This window comes from Hypanus sabinus, chromosome 30, assembly GCF_030144855.1.
Source record: "Hypanus sabinus isolate sHypSab1 chromosome 30, sHypSab1.hap1, whole genome shotgun sequence".
Taxonomy (NCBI): Eukaryota; Metazoa; Chordata; class Chondrichthyes; order Myliobatiformes; family Dasyatidae; genus Hypanus; species Hypanus sabinus.
Window position 1 is genome coordinate 21,531,652 of NC_082735.1, and position 16,099 is coordinate 21,547,750.

The window sequence follows — 16,099 nt, forward strand, 5'->3', positions numbered from 1 at the left end:
ACGTTAATGACAGGGATATGCTTAGGACAAAAAACAGTTTATGATGAGACAAAAGATCAAAGAGTTTATTTGTCTCTGTGCTTGTGAAATTTGCATTTATTTGGGTGCATTGCCAGCTTTGTTGAATCTCATCTGGGACTGGAGATTGACATCGGACCAAGGTGTGGTTTCATGAGCGAGTCAGAATTCAGAGTTCCCCTGACAAAAACAACAATTAAGCGGTGACTAAGAATTGTGAGCCCTGAAATCTTTGTGCTTTGCAGAAATCCTTGTGGAATCTTTGCGATTTGTTATGTAGTATTTCGTGTGGTTTATTTGTGCTTTTTATTTTATGATAATAAATTAGGCTCAACTTATATTGTTCTGCTTGTTCACTTATTACCACATTGCCTGGACACTCAAATTATTGCGACTAATTAATCTAGCCCATTATACTTCGGCGCTGGGAGCGGGATCCAGGGGAAATGTGCAGGTAGACAAGCAATTCGAGTGATACCATACCCAAGACTTATCAGGTCCCAAACTGGATGGATATCTCTGAGGGTTTTAGATCACTGGCTAATACAGTATTCTGAGTAAAGTCCTCCCAAATGTTGGGAGAAGGTATTTGCTGAATTTTCTGATGTTAAGCTACTGCGTGTAGTATCACAGTGCCTTAAGCTTTTCCCTCTAAAGGGATTCTCTAACTCAGGTAGGGTGGATTTTAATGACTATATTGTGGCAGTTGTGTAACAAAACTGAGCTTTCTGAGGAAATCAAACCATTACAGCAGGAGTTAGCCTCTTTGAGTTCTGTCACCATTTTAAGTGATGTAGCATGAGCGGTACAGGAGTGGGCTGAATGCTCTGGAGTTAAACGAGTGGCCGTGGCTACCTTAATGAAAAAGTGCTGGATGACTGTGAATCCAGTAAAGGTCCTGCAGGAGGATTGGGACCCAGATGCTTAGGACAGGGATGTCTGGTATGATTATGACAGAAATAATGTAATCAAGACACACACCCTCCAACATGTAAAAGGTAAAGAGGAGCGCGGAAATGCTAAAATGAACAAAATCAAGCTGTAGTGGCTGAACATACTACCACTTAGACCACAATCCATAATTCCGCTACTGCTGAGTTGCAGGACTTGGGTCAAAGACTGCGTCAGAGGCCAGGGGAATCCTTGCCCAGCTGGTTCACCTACCTATGGGATTCAGGAGCCTCCCAGCTGCTTTTCAATAAGCATGAATTAACGTTAAGGTTGTTCATGACGGATCCATTGGTCCTGGCTGAATTGTGGGCTGGTCAGGCTAACTGAGCTGAACACTTCATGTGGGCACTGGTCATACTGACTGTCCATACTCGCTACCTTTCCCCTTTTGAATTGGGATTGGGGACACCCCCCACCCCCCACTCCTAACCCAGAGGCTATTTCATGCCTCAGTGATATAGCAACACAATCTGTCATTTATTACAATAATGCTTTAACAGCCCTGAGGGTGTCCCCTTTTCCTTGTATGCACACCCAATGGATGGAATGGGGACTCTCATGGTAGATAGATGTCTTGCTGGCTCTGTCAGGGCCATTCTCAGGATCATACTGTTGCAGAGACTAGCAGACTGTTGGCCCAACTTGAAGGGTCAGGAGGTAGATTAGGAATGGGTGCAGGTTAATACTGGCTTTTAAATCCTGGCAGTAGCAGGGGCAAGCTGGGAGCATGATGAATGGAACTAGGAATGCTCCGAAGCAGTTGATGGCTGTGTCTCTGCAATCCGTATCAAAGAGCCCCTCTTTAGTCGAAAGGAAATGTTTCTGTCCCTCCTGAAGGCAAGCAGTGCCGAGTAAAGAAAGAAAATCACAGTGTACCTGTTGGTATTCTTTATGCGTTATATTGTGAGCATTATGACCCAGGTGGCCCATCTGGCTTCTACACTGGAATGTAACGTTAATTCCAAAAAGCAGGACATTCCCTGGTTAGATTGGGACTTGGGTAGCGAGTTACCCTTTAGTGGTCACAGGGCAATAAACAGCAGTGAATTGCCCTGGTGGATACCGAGTAGAGGTTACCTTATTACATTGGAATTCATTATCTATATATAGGGGAGCTAGTGTGTATTCAGGATTATGGGGGATCAGTTATGGATGCCATATGAACAAAGGTCCACTTTGCCATTGGTGAAGGAACTCCCTGACCTGTTCCCGTGCTTATCTCCCTGGTACCTGAAAACATTTTGGGAATTAATTTGTTAACAGAAACCTCTACCACAATATCCTTTGGCAAACTTACTTTTGGCATTAAGAAGGTGTTTATTCAAGTTGGAAGGACAGGATGGGAACCTGCCTTTGTACTCTTGCCATTGCAAATAGCTGTTGCTGAACAATAGCGTCTCCAGGGAGGGTATAAGGAAATCGATGAGACGGTCGGGTCCCTCTAAAACCTGCGAGATCTCCATCCTGCCTCACTCCCTCATAATGACCCTGTTTGGCCAGTTCAGACAACTGGTGGTTAACGGCTTATGACCATTGATTATTGTCAGTTAAACTGGGCTCCTCCCCCGCTGTCCAAAGATGCTCCACACATTGTGACCCTGACTGAGGATCTTTCCAGTGGGACTGACAGTCACTACGCTGTTATTGATTTGGTGAATGCTGTCTTCTCCTTCCCTACTGCTCAGCAGACCCAGGATCAGTTTGCTTTTACACGGAATGGCCTTCACTACACCTTTAAACAGCAACCACAGGTTGCCACCATTTGCCATAATATGTTGGCATGGGATTTTCACGAATGTGGCCTTTTCCCCAGCATTGAAGTAGCTCACCATATAGACAATGTCTTATTGCAGGGGTCCCATGGAGGAGGCTTCTAAAGCCCTTAATACTTAGATTGATCACATGCGATCAACAGGATGGAAAATTAACCTCAATAGTGAGTACAGCGTCCAACTATGACTGTTTCATTTTTTGGGAATGTAATAGACTGAGGACGATAGGACAATGCCCAATGAGATCCTAGACATAGCATCCCTTACAACAAAACAAGAAGCCCAATGCTTTGTTGGCTTTTTGGGATTCTGACAGCACCACATTCCCCATTTGACTATGCTCCTCTCACCACTGTACGTTGTGATCAGAAAGAAATTTGGTTTTGAGTGTGGGACCTTGAGCGACAATCAGCTTTTGAGGATGCAAAGGAGGCCGTTACCACAGCCCTACCCCTGTTTCCTTGTCTCCCCTTTGAACTGCAAGTTTCTGTTAAAGACAATGTCGCTGTCTGGAGCTTGTAGCAGAAGTATGGAGGAAGGAATATGCCTCTGGGTTTCTGGTTCTGAAAGTTTCCTGATGCTGCCACCAGAAACACTGTGTTTCTTGCCTGTTTTTGGGTTTTGATAGAGACTGGAACACAGCTGGGAAAGTCTTTCATAAAAAAAACACAAAATGCTGGAGAACTCAGCAGACCAGACAGCACCTATGGAAGGTGGTAATAACGATGTCTCGGGTTCATCAACCCTCCTGATGAAGGGTTTCGGCTGAAACGCCGTTATTACCTGCTCCCAAAGATGCTGTCTGGCCTGCTGAGTTTGCCAGCAATTTTGTGTTTTTTATTTATTTCCAGCATCTGCAGATACACTCGTGTTGCCTGGGAAAGTCTTTCCTTTCTTTCTGCCTTTGCTTTCCCATTATAGGATGGGTACCCTCTGTCACACTCACCCATAAGCTAGGGTGTGAACAACGATGTTGAGCAGTCAAGTAGAAGTGTTATATTTGTGAACAAACATTAAAAGAATGAATCAACTACATAAACTGGCTGCGGAGTCCCCTCAGGCTATGCCACCCACGTCTGAATTTTCTCCTTTCGAAGATTCAACCATTGCATGGGGTCTTTGATCTTCTGACTCCAGCTCAGCAGCAGCTCAACTGGCTTACCAATAGCTCTGCGATATCGAAGAATGTGTGTTGTTGTTCGAGGGCTGCTGCCTTTAACCCTCTCATCCACCAAGTTCTGAAGAACTTGTTGATAATGGACTTGTTCCCTGGATGCCCCGGTGAAACCAGCAGTCTTCTACTGTTACGGCATGGGGAGTGGAGTTATGGAAGGACATTCGGAGCCGATCAATGCATGTTACCATTAAAGTTTACCATGTTGACTCCCATTTCAAAGTTTCAAAGGTTCATTTTATTATTGAAGGACGCAACTCTGAAATTGTTCAATTCTCTGAGTAGCCATGAAACCAAGAGAAAAAGAAAGGCAGCTTGATCGTCAACCCCCAAGTCCCACTTCTCTGCAAACAAAAATGGAACAGGCACATCAACCCCCAAATCCCTCCTTCTGCACAAAAGTTGAACAAAACAGACCAGGTACGTTGGCTCCAAATCCTCTCCCCACACAAAAAAAAAGAGAAGATTAAGCAAAAAAAAACACAGGATATAAAAACTGTAAGACTGAAAAAATGATTTTATAATCCAAGTCCACATCCAAAATGCAGAAAAAAACCTCGGCTATACTCTCCACAGCAGCAGGCTCTCCCCTCTCTGGTAGCGTAGCAGGGCGGTCAAAAGACAGGCAGCTGGTTCTCACCCTCTACATTCACTTCAATCGCCCTCGTTGCTTGAGTTGGCAAACAATGGAAGCTTTAACTGGTGAAATGGAGCCAAGTATCGGCTTGCATCTCGTCCCGCAGCCTTCTCACTACAAGGTTTGTGCACGCTGCCTCTGCCTCTTGGAATCCTCTCGGAGACTGCAGCGTGCTGGAGTACCCAACTGATCTCCAAACGTATGCACTCACCTTGGTGTTTGAACCACCCTCATAGCTTTAATTGGTAAACAATGGGACCTAAAATTGGTGAAATGGGATCAAAGATCGGCTCGTGTGCCAACCCGCAGCCTTCTCGCCATGAGGTTCTCTCCCGCTGCCTCTGCCTCCCAGAATCTCAGAGACAGCAGAGCACTGAAGCACCCAAATGATCTCCAAACAGCAAAACACAGGCTCCAGCAGATCCAGAATCACATCCAAGATGAGAAACAAATGTAAAAGGCATATACTAAGTGATGTCATTTGAAAGATGATACGTCAATGATAAGTTCTAACATTATTGCTGATGAACTTGCTTGCATTGACATGGTGACCTCTAGCCCCCGACCTTAATTACCATCATTGCCACTTGCTTTGTGGGCTGATGAGTCTTTTGATCATTTGAGGTACATGGTACCATAGTCAGTGGGGATTATTCCTTCTCACCCGTACAGTGGTAGGGAGTTGTGGGCTATGTTTAGAAATTAAGGACTGAGAGCTATTTAAAAAGTCCCTTGGCTGCCATTCGCCATGGGTGTTTCTCTGCTCAAATTTAGCAAATACATTACATCAGCCTCCTTCCTTTACAGAAGTGATTCCAGTACTTTCTCACTTAGCTGGACACTTATCCTGGCCTTCTGATGGCAGTCCTTGCTGTTAAATCTGATCAGGGTGGTACCCTTTGGGGATTACAACATTTTATTTCTACATACAGCGGTCCCTTGAAATTCAATCCAATAATGGTTTGCACTTTTCGGTTACCTGGGTCCAAGAGTGGGTCTTCCATGTCCCCTAATATCCTCAGGCCAGTGAATGGCCTATTAAAACAGAAAAATTGTTTACCTACAACTGCTCGTACCTTATCTGGATGGTCACCTGTGCTTTGTGTAATTTAAACAACCGCTCCTTGAAAGGAAGTACCCACTCTTCTGCTAATGATAGGACCTTGAGGAAACCACTTTAGAGTTTAATGAAAATCAAGAAATTAGGGCATTGGGAAAGATGAAAAAAAAATCACAGGCTTTATTGCTTTGAGATTCCCAGTGGTGTCATACTTTATAAATATAAGCTCATACTTACTTCCATAAATTGCGACCCTTCAGCCCACTTCTTCTTTGCCAACTATCAACCACCCACTTCTACATATCCCACATCAATCCCATTTTATTCTGCCCACATTCCCACCAATTTCCTCCCAAATTCTACCACACAGCTACCCACTAGAAGCAATTTACAGCAGCCAATTAACCTACTAGCATTCCACATTTTTTTTGGTGGGGGGGGAACCTGAATGCCTAGAGCAAACCCATATGGTCACAGGAAGAGTCTGTATCGACACAATCGGGGGTCAGGACTGAACTCGGTGAATGGAATGTTGAGCTCTCAGCTGGATTCACCACACCACTGTTGCACATGTGATACCCACTGATTCAAAAGTGAGCAGCGCAGGTTTGAACATTTACCATGAGACTGACAAGATTAAACTTGACAAGATTAAACAGATAACCCAAGGGTTTAACGATTCTAAGTAAGACAATGATTAACAAATACAGGTGCAAGGCTGGCAGGGTATGTAAAATACTTTTACATACAAAGCTCTGTTGCTGACCTTTCTCAACTGCATATTCTGCTGTTATTTCAGCTTTTACTCAAGTCAACCCCACTGAAATTTCAGTAGTCAATCTCTGTTGACTCCCTGTCATATGTAATAACATCAACTCAATGGGAATGAATGATTTCCAAGCATAAGCACAGAACTTAATACTACTTGAATGTGCTGGTAAAGACTTACTGTAGATCTAATGCTTGAATTACTAATGGATTAGCAAAGAATAGATTCTTGCAGACAAAACATTCCTTGGTCAGGTGAAAAGTCTAAAACGTAGGCATTAAGATTAACATGCTGGCATATTTCATTTCATCTTAACGGTGGATTTAGAGTCTCTGCAATAACGAACATCCACGGTGTTGAGTTACATGTGACTTGCTGGTATCTTGTTAACAACTCTTTTGTTGTTAGCTTATCCAATAGAAAGAATAGCTTTGAAATGGGGCAGAATTACAGCCTTCATTATGTTGACCTGGACTATTATGAAAATAATGAGTTCAACAGGAGTTATTACATATGCTGGAAACTGATGTGAGTTTGGCATAGAGTTTCAAGCCTCTTTATTAAATTTGATCTATTTTAATGTTGCTCATTACTTTGCATTTACAGTAACCTTCAACCTTCCATCTCACTGTTTCTTGACAATGACAACAGAGTTCAGGGTTTCTTTTGTTACTTAATATACTTAAAAAAAACAAAGCTATTTTAACAAACTTGATCACAGTTTCTTTGTACTTTAAAAAAAGTACTCAAAAAGAGTACTTCATCTAGCACTTCTGATAGTGTTTTTCATTATTTATTGAATAATTTGGAATGGTGTGCACTCAGATGATTGAACCCAGGTGCGGAGGAACGACCGACTCCCATGTTGAACAGAAACGAGTTTATTCATATGAATTCCAACTGAACCGAGTGACACCATGCGACGAGACATGCTCGAAGCGCACACAAGGACCCCGTGATATGCACTAATTGGGAATCCGCTTAAAATAAGTGTAATTCACTGAAAACATGTGCCAGTCAAAATAAACTTGACAAGATTAAACAGATAACCCAAGGGTTTAACGATTCTAAGTAAGACAATGATTAACAAATACAGGTGCAAGGCTGGCAGGGTTAATGACAATTCCTCACTCCCTAAGGCTGGCAGTTAAAGGCCCAGGCCAAGGGAGTTCAGGGGAACTTGAGTCAGGGCTGGTAAATTTGAAACAGACCTGATGCTCTCGAGAGTGAACTGGAAAACTTGGGAACGTTGCATATAACTCGGCAATATTGCACATAACTCAGGAACATTGCATATGACTTGGAAACATGGAATCAAACTCAAACATGGAATAGTCCTCGGAAACCTGGAGGGCCATGAGAGACTCAGGAAACCCAGAAAAACTTGAATTTAGAGTACAGATGCTCAGAACATGGACTCAAGAACCTCGGAAGGTAGTCTCACGTTAAGCACTGAGAATAGATGGCACTGTCGCCTCTAGCTGACTGACATCCAAGCCGCTGTTGAAACTCTTCTGGGTCCATTTATGACACAGGGCCCTTCTGTTATGGTGTGAGCTAACTAATCAGTGCACCCAGGTGTGGAGGAACGACTGACTCTCATACTGACACAGAAACAAGAGTCTGTTCGTAGGAATTCCGACTGAGTGGCACTGTGAGATGAATTATGCTTGAATCACACACAATCTGTGCTAACTGGGAGTCCGCTTTAAATAAGAGCACTAGACTGAAAACTTGTGCCAGTCAAAATAATCTTGACAAGATTAAACAGAAAGCACAAGGGCTTAACGACTCTAGATAAGACAGCCATGAACAACTACAGGTGCACAGTCCCACAGGGTTCATGGCGATGTCCTATTTTTGTCTATGACACCTTGATACCATCAAGGACTCTGTGACTGGCTAAAACATCCCTGCTGATTTCAAAGTTCAAAGTAAATTTATTATCGTACGTATATGTCATCATATTCAACACTGAGATTCATTTTCTTGCAGACCTACTCAATAAATCCAATAACCATAGTAGAGTCAATGAAAATCCGCTCCCAAAAATCCAGACAACCAGTGTACAAAAGACAACAGGCTGTGCAAATACCAAAGGAAAAGAAATAAATAATAATAGTAATAAATAAAAAGCAGTAACTATTGAGAACATGAGGTGAAGAGTCCTTGAAAGTGAATCCATAGGTTTTGGGAACATTTCAATGATGGGGGCAGTGAAATTGAGTGAAGCTATCCCCTTTGGTACATGAGGCTGATAGTTGAAGGGTAATAACTGTTCCTGAACCTGGTGGTGTGTGCCCTGAGCCTCTGGTATCTTAGTGGGAAGTTAAACAAACTGCAAGGGTAACAAGACCATGAGAGGGGTTAATGTAAGACTCTGAACAGTAAGCAGGATTGCAACAGAAGAGAGACAAACCATGTATAAAGGGTAATGTTACAATAGCCATGGGGGAATTGCAATATGCAGGTAGATTGGAAAACTAGGTTGTTGCTGGATCCTAAGAGAGGGAATTTGTAGAATGCCTATGAGATGGCTTTTTTAGAGCAGCTTGTCATTGAGCCCACTAAGGAAAAGGCAATTCTACACTTCTCTTCCCTCCCTACCCTTTGGAGTCACAGAGCTGGACTCAATGCCAGAGATCCAGTCACCTGTGGCTTTCCCCTGGTAGGTCATCCCCACCCCCTGCTAGTGTCAGTGATATACTCATAATGGAGGGGAACGGCCTCAGGAGTATTCTGCACTGCCTGCCTATTCCCTTTATCTCTCTTGACAGTCACTCAGCTTCCTGCCTTCTTTCCCTCTCTTGACAGTCCAGGGTGATGTATCTGAGAACAAAAATTCTCCCTCTTCATTAACTCCACCTTTGAAGGTGGCCATTTGAGATCCTTAGCAGCACAATAGTACAGCAAATCTCCTAATCATCAAGGAACCTCACCCTCCAGGTTATGCCCTTGTCCTCTTGCTGCTGAGCAGGAGGTACAGGAGCTTGAAACCCCACACCACCGAGCCCATGTTTGGCCTCTTTCTAACAGCGATTAGAAGAACAGAAGATAACAGGTGCTGAAACTGTCTGACTGGTTCAGGAACAATAACCCATCAATAAAACTTCTCAATTCCTTCACTTGTGCTTTCACTTCTTCATTTGGATCCTGATTCTTGTCACTCTTTGGCTTCAGATCAGTATTGTATTGTACCAGCAAGTTTTGTTTTGGTGGCAATATTTTATCAGATGCTGGTAACAAAGGGATGGGTCTGGAAGCTTTCTTTATGACTTCCTTTACTTTTGCCGCATTGGAATCAAATTCCGTTCTCTCTTGCTCTTTCATCAAGCCACTGTATTCTGACTCTGTGTCACTGTCCAGGACTAATACCCTTTTCACCAAATTCAGTCTCTCACAGGCAGATAAACTCAGTATTGTCTCTACATTTTTTGGCATGACCACAAATGAAAGCATGTGTACACCATTTTTGTCTGATACTTTCGCCACACATGTTCTTTTAACTGGAATATCTGCACCTGAATACCCAGTCACTTTTATATTTGTCAGATGTAACCTTGATCTTGGCTTTAATGCATTAAACTCAGATTCTGCAAGAACAGTTACTTGTGCTCCAGTATCCAGTTTAAACAGAATAATGTTTTGGTTCACTTGCAATGGCATATCCAGTCATTCTTACTTTGTTTATTTTCACAAAGCACATCAATATAAAACTCCTCACATTCATTTTCAAGCACTGCATTTATGTGTTTTATTTCCTTTCTACTTCTGCAACAGCATGATAAAAGATTAATCTTACCACAGTTGTTGCACATTTTCCATAGGCTGGACATTTTTTTAGGCCACAGCATTCGTGGTTTTTTTTTTCTTTCAGATGACGTCTTGCTCTCTGTTGGTTTTGTTGACGTTTTATTATTTTTTTCTAATATGTTCATGCTTCACAGCATCTGTGCTGCCATTCTCGACAAAAAGCTCTTTAGCCTGCGACATCATAGTCTCCAAAGCTTTGCAAAGTGCCACAGCTTTTTCCAAATTCAAATCTTGTTCTAACAGTCTTTCTCTCAGACCATCATCCAGAATGCTGCAAACAATTCTGTCGTTAATGAGAGATTCTGTGAGTTCTGCAAACTCACATGTTTTACTGCAGTTTCTCAATTCCGTAACAAATCGATCAATCGTTTGCCCAGCTCTCTGCTGACAGGCAAAGAATTGGTACCTCTCATACATCACATTGCGCTTCGGTATACCAAATGCTGCAAATTTGTCCATTATCGCTTTTAGATTCAAATTGTCTCCATTCTCAAAAGTAAAATGGCTAAACAGTATACCTCAATTGCATCGTCACCAATCACGCGGAGTAAAATGGCAGCTTGTGTTTTTTTCCGAATTATTTTCTGCTCTGATCGCTGATAAATAAATTTCAAAGCACTGTTTAAGTTTTTTCCCATTTTCAACTAGGTTTCCAGTCAGCTGTAGTGTTTTCAGAAGTTGCAACCCTTCCATTTGTAAAGCTATTAGCGATCACTAAAAAAGTTCACACTTTTTCTTGATTGTCTTCGCTTCTCCTGTGTTTAGCGAAAGTATTATTCTTCCAGACCGACTTCTGACACCATGTTGTGTTTTTTATATGTACCGTGGGTTTCTAATAACAAAACATATTCTGGAAGAGTATAACTAGAACTTTTATTTAACAGCAAACAGCAACCATGTTTAACACTGCCATGCTTCTAGATCATTCTTTCATTTCAGCGCATGCTCCGAACTTCATCCAATCATGTTCTTACACATGACACGTGATGTCACCACAGGGATTAGGCCACACTTAGGTTGGAGGAACAACACCCTATATTCTGTTTGGGTAGCCCCCAACCTGATGGCATGAACATTGATTTCTCAAACTTCCAGTAATGCCTCCCCCTCTTCACCATTTCCCATCCTCTTGTCCCTCTCTCATGTTATCTCCCTGCCCATCCATCACCTCCCCTTGTTGTTTCTCCCTTTCCTTTTTTCTTTCTTCCATGGTCTTCTATCTCTTTCACCAATCAACTTTCTAGCTCTTTGCTTCATCCCTCCTTCCCACCTTTCAAATCTACACCTGAGCTTTTTTTCTCCAGTCCTGCTGAAGGGTTCCAGCCTGAAATATTGACTGTATTTTTTTTTCCATAGATGCTGTCTGGCCTGCTGAGTTCCTCCAGCATTTTGTGTGTGTGTGTGTTGCTCAGATTTCCAGCATCTGCAGATTTTCTCTTATTTGTGTATTGTAAATATCTGTTTTGCACAGACTGTTATACAGCATCGCAATCTCGTTGTCTTGAACAACGACAATAAAGGACTTTTCTATCATGTTCGTGAACTGACTTGCACAAAACAATCCCCTAGATGTGTAATGGAACACTATTGACCACCTTTTGTACTACCATGGACATGTCTATGAATATGTTTTTGTGCTAAGGTCTTGTTTTTGCATTGTATATTTTAATCCCTTGCTTCACTGTAACTTAACACTGCACATCTTAAGTATAATTTATATTCTCTCTGTGTTCTTTTGTACCGACTTGCCCGTGAAACTGCTGCAAGCATGTTTTTCTTGTACCTGCACCTTGTCGTGTATGATAATGAATATAATAATAAACTTGGCTCAACTTATATAGTATTTTTCACACAGAGAGTGGTGGGTGCATGGAATGCACTGCCAGCGAAGTTGGTAAAGGAGGGTGCAATAGGGTCTTTTAAGAGACTCTTAGATAGGTACTTGGAGCTTAGAAAAACAGAGGGCTATGTGTTAGGAAAATTCTATGCAGTCTCTAGAGTAGGTTACATGGTTGGCACAAGATTGTGGGCTGAAGGGCCTGTAATGTGCTGTAGATTTCTATGTTTTATGTTCTATGTTCTAATTCAAAAGAATTTGACACCAGATTACAAACACAGATATTGTAAGAAGCATCAAACAACACACACAAAATGCTGCCTGGCCTGCTGTGTTCCATCAGTAGTTTGTGTGTGTTGCTTGAATTTCCAGCATCTGCAGATTTCCTCGTGTTTGCTATTGTAAGAAGCATTATGATTTTCGATGTACGCAGTGGTGTTATGGTGGAGCTGAAATTGATAGAAGTTCAGGATGGGAGACTAACCATGAAGCATTGTAATGATCAAGATGAGAACTAACAAAAGCATGAAGCAAGTGGTCTGGTATGTAAAACATATCTAATTTTATACTGTGTCCTCGCATTTATAGTGGGTGTGTTGAATCATCTCAATAGGAAGGTGGGAAGATCAGGTGGAAAGGAATGCAGACTAGGTGGGAAACTTGATTGCTTATTGTTCAGCTGAAGGAACAGGACTACCTGCTCCAAAATGTTTATTTCATTTAGTTCCTTGATGCAAAATCAGGCAATGTTCTCTTTGACACTACTCCTCACCTAAAGAAATTGCCTGAAAGGTATGATTACTCATTGAAAACAAACACACCCAGTGTCCTACTCAGTGTCAAAGTTGCAGCGCAGGACTGACATTGGAGGGGTAGAGCAGGTCAATGCACTTTCTGAGGCTGCTCCTATAGATTCATGATAAACCTTGACTCATTGCTACAGCAACCAGCCTCTCCATCCCAATAATATTATGGTGTGGAGTAGAGGTATTTATTACTTAGATTTCTAAGTAAATTTATTATCAAAGTGCGTATCTACTACCACAAGATTAATTATCTTGGTATTCAAAGTAGAAATCAATGAAAAACCTTACACAAAGATGAACAAGTAACCAACATTCCAAGGAAATCAAACCGTGCAAATAAATAATTAACTACTTTTAAGAACACGAGTTGTAGAGTCCTTGAAAGTGAGTCTATAGGCTGTGGAATCAATTCAATGTTGAGGTGAATGAAGTTATGCACACTGGTTCAGGATCCTGAATATTGACTGGTCTTGAACCCGGTGGTGTGGGACCTAAGGCTCCTGTACCTTCTTCCCGATGTTAATAGCGAGAAAAAGACATGGGCTGGATGGTGGGGCATCAAGACCCCCTTGAGCTATGCCTTCTTGAGGCAGAACTCCTTGTAGATATCTTCAATGGTAGGGAGGGCTTTTCCTGTGCTTGACTGGGCTGTATCCACTATTTTTCTGTAGGCTTTCACTCTCAGTCAGTGAGAGTGCTTTAAACTTGATTTACTGAAAGTAACATTTACTTTATTGCTACCTGGAACTGTTTACCTGTGCAAATTTATATATGGCTAGGATTTTAATGGGCCAGTCTTGGGTGTGCTAATCTGACGGTGTGCAGTGAGCAAATAAACAATTAAACTGAAGGACTGTCACTCTAGAATTCAATAGCTTTCAGGGCCCAAGTTTGGATTCGAGGGAGGAGAAATGGAGAGAAATTTGAGAGTACTTGAAAGGGTCAAGGTTTGAGGAGCTGCGGCATGATGTAGAGAAATGGATCAGGGTGAAGGTTGGGGTTAAAAATTGGTACAGAAGATGGATAAATGGGTAAGATTATAAGGTTTGATGAGAAGCAAAGTAAATGGTAGGTGAGTGAATTGTTTGTTGATGGGATACATATCGAGCCAGCTTCTATATCCTTGCAGATGAGTGACAAGCTTTGCAGAGATAGGAGATGAGTTGCTTGCTGAGGATTCCTGACCCCTAACCTGGTCTTTAAAATTAGGTGGATGGTCATATGGGTAAATTAACAGTTGTAAGGGAGTTGGGTGAGGCTCTGAGTTGCTGGTGTGGTGGGAGGCAGGTCACTATCAGCAAGGGGAGGTGGGTTGCTGTAAGTCTAGTGCAGTAATCAAAAAAAGTTACCTTTGACAATTTTTAAAGTTTTTTGTGGCTGTAATCAGCAAAATAAATAAGGAGGAACATATGAGGGATATTAGAAAGCTTTTGATTGTGCAGAAGCTTAATGTATAAACTTTATATAGTATACAAAATTAGAATTCACAGAGCATTGTGAAGTGAAGATTAATGGACGGGAAATGGAGAATGGGATGAAACAAGCCATTTTCATATTGGTACACTGTGACTTTCAGGACCACCAAGATCAATACTAGATCTTCAGCTGCTCATGCAGTAGTTGGTATTGCTGCGTCACAGCAACCCGATGGTCTGGGTTTTATTCTAACCTCAAGTGATGCCTGCGTGGAATATGCACCTTCTCGCTGTGCCTTCTCTGGGTGCTCTCAGTTTTCTCTAGGCTGTTTGGCTTTCTCCTACTTCCCAAGGACTCACTGTTGGATTAACTAATTAAAGTTAATTGCCCCCTCAGTATAGATGAATGCCAAACAAATCAAAAGGCAATTGTGATGGGCATATAAGGAAGGGTAAGTTTAGGATGGTAGAAGATTACAGAATTAGAATCTGGCTTAATTTCACTGGTATATGTTGAGAAATTTGTTAAGTTTATGGAAAGGGTACAATGAAATACATGATAAATAATTATAGAGAAAAATAACTGAATTACATTAAGTATACTGTGTGTATATGTGTGTGTATGTATATATAAATATATATATAATAGTTAATTTAAAATAAATAATGCAAAAGAAAACAAATAAAAAGGTAGTGAGGGGGTTCATGGGTTCAATGTTCATTTAGAAATCAGTTGTCAGAGGGGACGAAGCTGTTCCTGAATTGCTGAGTGTGTGCCTTCAGGCTTCTGTATGAGAAGAAGGCATGACCTGGGTGGTGGGGGTCCTTAATGATGAACACTGCAATCCTAAGGCACTGCTCTTTGTAGGAAGTTGGACCAATGGGATTGCTCTGCCTGCAGCTGGAATAGATTCAACGGGATAAATGGCTTCCTCCTGCAGTGTAATAACTATGTGATATACTGGAGATTTTGATAAGGAGCCCAAGTGTTACATATCTGAGTTTGGTGAAGATGCAAAGCTGGGTGCTCTCGTGGGTTCTGAAAGGAATCCAGACAAGCTGCAGGAACATAAGTTAGGCTAAGTATAACTTGTATCAGAAAGTAGTGATCCAATCACAAGAACAAAGGCACCAGTAATGTAATCCTAATTCTCTTTCGTATTGTTTATGTATGATTATTTCTAATTTTATGATGCAGGCTTCCAGTGAAGGGTTCCAAACCCAAGCCTGCGATTTCCCTTTACATATCCTTCCATTTAAATTGAATCTACACTCAGTGGCTTCTTTATTAGATGCCCCCATACCTAATAAGGTAGCCACTGAGTGTAAGCGGCCCATCCACCTCAAGGTTCAATGTGTTGTGCATTGAGAGGTGCTCTTCTCCTCTGACCTCTCTCATTAACAGGGCATTTTCATCCACAGAACTGCTGCCGACTGGGTGTTCCTTGATTTTCGCACCATTCTCTGGAAACAATGGAGACCGCTATGTGTGAAAATCCTGGGAGATCAGCAGTTTCTGAGACCCTCAGAGCACCCATTTTGGTACCGACAACCACTCCACGGTCAAAGCCACTCAGGTCAGATTTCTTCCCCCTTCGGATATTCAGTCTGAGCAATGCTGAACTTCTTGGCCATGCCTGCATGCTTTATGCATTGAATTACTGCCACATGGCTGGCTGATTAGATATTTGCATAAACGATCAGGTGTGAGGGTGCAGCTAATAAAAATGGCCACCGGGCGCCATTGGGCATTTAAAAACTATGCGATCCATTTTTCTGAGAACCAGGTTGTAGTGGGGTGGGAACTGTTTCTGTCATAAAATTGAGCAATACAAAACATTCACCAT